We start from the raw sequence: 4,945 nt of genomic DNA on the forward strand, positions 1-4,945 counted from the left end.
TAGAGGATAATTGATAGACCATAGTACATGTTCTATCACTAACTAACCGACGGTAAAACTTTGTTATATTTGTGAATATCTTCAGCAATTTTATCATTTAAGACAATTTTTCGTATAATATCGACATGAACATCGTAAGAAAACTCAAATTAAGTAAGTTAAATTAAAAAAAAAATTGTATGAATGTTTTGAGAACCATTAATTATAAATTCAACATTTTTGAATGAAAAATTGGATTGGTTTGTGGTGACGGCTAACATGCATGTCTAACAATTATTTTCAATTTCTAATACTTTCATCCATTGCCAAAGTTGGAAACTAATGTTCACAATTTTTTTATCTTATTAAATAAATTTCACATTTCTTGAAAATTTTGGATTATAATTATTTGAAAAACAAAATATATATTTTTTGCTTTATCGTTACTGAAAATTTTATCTCAATTTTTGCAGTAAAATTTGATTTTTTAGTCTAAATTTTAAAAACAAAATATTTGTTTTAGTTATAAAGAAATTGTTTTGGATTTTAAATGGGTTTTATCACAAATAATTCAAATATATTTTAATCCCTCATCTCCCCTTCTCTCTCACTCACGTTTCAAATTTCTTCCCCTACTTCTTCTCTAACGGCTATCTCTCTCTCTGCTTTCTCGTCCTCTCCCCTTCTCTCATCTTCTTCGTCTTCCTCAAAATCGCCGATTCACGGCCATCTTCTTCTCCTACCCTAACAGCGCCGGATTTCTCAACTGTCGATCGAGTGACAATCGTGCCTGCCTGCTTGACAAAGCCTTTTCGGTCTACCAATAAAGGAAAAAAAACGATTGCTGGTGACACGAAAGCTGTGCTCAACGCTCTTTTTCCTATTCCACTGCACGTCGTGGTCTTTCCCTTGCTGGTTGGATGACTACTATGGACGAAGAGCACAACTACTTCCAGTCTCTGGTCGATAAGTACCCAAGGAAGGTAAATTCCAGCGGAGAAAGTCGAGAGCTCCTTAGTTGATCACAAATCCTTCCAAATTCTTTGTTCGTAGACTAATTTGAAATCCTTCCAATATGGATCCATGCTGTCTTTTATATCCATAAGATACCAATTAGATTGTGTTAATTATTGTTTATAAGAAAATATTTGTGTGCAGAGTTGCAGTGGGTAAATCTTAATGGCTGGCAGAAAATTGGTTCGGGATATATTACTCTCAAGACAAAGTTTTTTATCAGTTTACTTCCCATGGGGTATTTGCTCTTCCTATGCTTTATCCTTATCGCATCTTTCTCCGCTGTAGTCTTCATAGGATGGATTTCTGTGGTGTAAATTTATTCATCTAGTTTGTTTGATTTTATGGTTGCATTTAGGGAGAAGGTAAATTACATAAGCCACAGTAGTTATGGAAAAAATCTCCAATTTACAGCAAGTTAAAGAAAAAAAAAGAAGAGAAAAACAGCAGTTAAAAAAAACTGGGCATCTTGCTTCTTTCTTATTGAAAGTTCTGCCGTTTCTTTCAAGTCAAATTGACCATAAAATGCTCAAATGAGATTTTTCAATAGGAATATGTAAAAAAAAATATAATATGTAAAAGAATTTTTGTGAAACGTGGGAGAGAAGCGATAACATTATCCTTCAAAAAATTCAGGAGTAGTAAATATTTATGTGAAAGGACATATTATAAGCCACAGTAGTTATGGAAAACATCTCCAATTTACAGCAAGTTAAAGAAAAAAAAAGAAGAGAAAAACAGCAGTTAAAAAAAACTGGGCATCTTGCTTCTTTCTTATTGAAAGTTCTGCCGTTTCTTTCAAGTCAAATTGACCATAAAATGCTCAAATGAGATTCTTCAATAGGAATATGTAAAAGAACTTTTGTGAAACGTGGAGAGAAGCGATAACATTATTTCTTAAAAATTCAGGAGTAAATATTTATGTGAAAGGACATATTATTTGGCCATTTGACCTTATTTGGTTGGAAATGATAAACTACACATTATTGTTTGCTTCAGTTGTGATCTTGATTATGGGCTATTTGGTATTTTGCCTACAAACTGTATAGTTAATTATCTGTTAGCTTTTGTTTTCCTGTCACAACTTTATGTTTATGTGGCTAATTGTAGCCGAAAGTTTTATTTATCAATCTTATTTTTCACAGCATAAATGAAACTGTGTTTCAAGAACAAGGTGCTGCTACATCATTCAAGGAAATTCGTCGTAGAGGTCCGTAAGTTTTTTCCTTTGGAGATGTGATACTAACCTGTTTGAATAAAAGAATCTGACTTGGTCTTTTCCTCTTTAACATTATGGATTAGGTCTTTCTCTTTACCAGATTTCGTAGCTGAAGTTTATGAAGTAATCAAACCGGTGTTAACTTCTTATATAAAGGTTAGTGCTAACTGCTAAGCTTATTTCTAAGATGAAAGATGCTTTTATCCCCTCCCCAAAGAATATCATTACTATTTATGTTGTGTTTCTGCTAACTAATTCTTGCATAGCATCTGGTTTGATAATTAAAGTAAAGTTTCTGACATGGAGGTTTTCAAGTTGTAATATATATTTTTATGTTTTAGGTAGATTCCCAAACTTTGAAGAAACACTACAGTACTGAGGTAATTGAATGTTGTAAGGCAGAGCATCGGGCTTACTAGAGCCAAGGTATCTTCTTCGATAACAAGGTAAGGATAGTCTTGATACTACCTTTCTTTTGTTATTGAAGTTTATTGTTCCTTTTGTTGGGGCTTGGTGGTTGTGCACCTATATTGATTTGTACTTCTGTTAATTAATTATAGTCATCCTCTCTTGTCTGAGTAATTATTGTCAACCATTTTGTTAGCAAAGGCTTCCCATGGATATTCAGTTTGTTGTGCTGCATGTCCACGATGATTTTCGTGATTTTAGTTCTAGATACATAAAAAGGGCCTTTGCATCACGACATGAATGACTATTTTTTAATATGAACCTACAATACCCCAAATGAATGCTGGATTAAATTAGATACAGGGCAGATAGAGAGTGAGATGGAGAGTGTTTGTGTGCTTTAGAGCCATCTGTCCCTAAAACATAGTTTCTTCCCCCCCCATAAGAAGTAAGTTTATTGATGTATGTAATTTACAAAAGGTTTGGTGGAACACCTACAACAATCTTTTTGAACTTTTTGGTAGGTTATGAATTACGAACTTGTATTGAATATTTGTTAGGTCGTTTTAATAATTCAAGTGATGCTTAGAAAATGCAACCGAGCTTAAACAATTCTGCACATTTTACTAAAATTTTTAGTTTAACCTTTTTAATAAAATTCGATGGAAATTCTTGTTTTCTTTTTGTAGGAATAAAGGAAAATGAAATATAACCAAACTTGGGATCTTTGCAAGCAAGCTTCCATGAAGAAACTAGGTTACAAGGGGAGGTCTTCTGTTCTCCTTTTTCTTTTTTTCTTTCCATCCGTAGAATCTTGCTTAAAATGCTTTGAGGACAATGCAAATTTTTAAGTGGGGGTGGTTGTAGCCTTGCACATTCCATGTCCTTTGGGAAATTTTCATTTTGCAAATTTTGCTAAAAATGTCAAAATTTAGAAACTTTTGCAATGCTCTATGCTTAGAATAAGTACCATGTCTACTTCGATTTTTAGCATAAAAAAGCATGTATGCCTAACCCATGAGAACGGAGCTCGGATTTGTGATTGTATTTTTATTTGAATATGTTACATATGTTGAAAATGCATATATTGATAGCTTAGAAATGAGTAGAACACTTGGTTCATTTTCTGAATATTGTGAATTATGTACATAATAATATGTGCGGTTGTCTTTTTTATCTCACTTTTAATCCCCTTTTTTGCCATATTCTAATGCCTTTTTTATATTAATTTTAAATCCCTCTTTTGGCCATAAACATTTGTATAAGATTGTTTGAAAGCAAAATATGATTGTTAGGTCAGGTAGAAAGCAAAGTCGGCAAGATCTTAGAGTTCTTCACCCAACATAACAGCCGATAAAAACAAAACAATACGACCAAGCTGCTAAGGGTTGCAAAACCCACCCTGCCTAGTAGGTCCTTAGAGTTTTTCACCCAACATGGCAGCCTGTGAGAGGGAGCGAGAAAAAAAGAGGAGCCAAGCCAGCCGCTTAGGTCAAGTAAAACGCGCGCCGAGATCCCCCGGTTTCAGAATTTTCGTGGGGATCCTCTCCGCTTTTCTTGCCTAAGCAAAACCCGATCCCGCCTAGAGAGGTAGAGAGAAAAAAAAGAGGGAGCCAAGCCAGCCGCTTAGGTCAAGTAAAATGCGCGCCGAGATCCCCGGTTTCAGAATTTTCGTGGGGATCCTCTCCGCTTTTCTTGCCTAATCAAAACCCGATCCCGCCTAGAGAGGTAGAGAGAAAAAAAAGAGGGAGCAAGGCCAGCCGCTTAGGTCAAGTAAAATGCGCGCCGAGATCCCCGGTTTCAGAATTTTCGTGGGGATCCTCTCCGCTTTTCTTGCCTAAGCAAAACCCATCCCGCCTAGAGAGGTAGAGAGAAAAAAAAGAGGGAGCCAAGCCAGCCGCTTAGGTCAAGTAAAATGCGCGCCGAGATCCCCGGTTTCAGAATTTTCGTGGGGATCCTCTCCGCTTTTCTTGCCTAAGCAAAACCCATCCCGCCTAGAGAGGTAGAGAGAAAAAAAAGAGAGAGCCAAGCCAGTCGCTTAGGTCAAGTAAAATGCGCGCCGAGATCGCCAGTTTCAGAATTTTCGTGGGGATCCTCTCCGCTTTTCTTGCCTAAGCAAAACCCGATCCTGCCTAGAGAGGTAGAGAGAAAAAAAAGAGGGAGCCAAGCCAGCCGCTTAGGTCAAGTAAAATGCGCGCCGAGATCCCCCGGTTTTAGAATTTTCGTGGGATCCTCTCCGCTTTTCTTGCCTAAGCAAAACCCGATCCCGCCTAGAGAGGTAGAGAGAAAAAAAAGAGGGCGCCAAGCCAGCCGCTTAGGTCAAGT

The 4,945-nt window shown here is 36.4% G+C and overlaps 1 long non-coding RNA gene across 1 annotated transcript; it reads left to right on the plus strand.

The window, feature by feature from the left end:
* Positions 1 to 818: 818 nt before the first annotated feature.
* On the plus strand, positions 819 to 3,364 carry LOC116402830. The gene is made up of 5 exons (XR_004215483.1): positions 819 to 962; positions 2,139 to 2,203; positions 2,296 to 2,368; positions 2,554 to 2,658; positions 3,310 to 3,364. It is a non-coding gene; the product is annotated as an uncharacterized LOC116402830 (long non-coding RNA).
* The last annotated feature ends 1,581 nt before the right edge of the window (positions 3,365 to 4,945 follow it).

This window comes from Cucumis sativus, chromosome 3 (genome assembly GCF_000004075.3).
Source record: "Cucumis sativus cultivar 9930 chromosome 3, Cucumber_9930_V3, whole genome shotgun sequence".
Taxonomy (NCBI): Eukaryota; Viridiplantae; Streptophyta; class Magnoliopsida; order Cucurbitales; family Cucurbitaceae; genus Cucumis; species Cucumis sativus.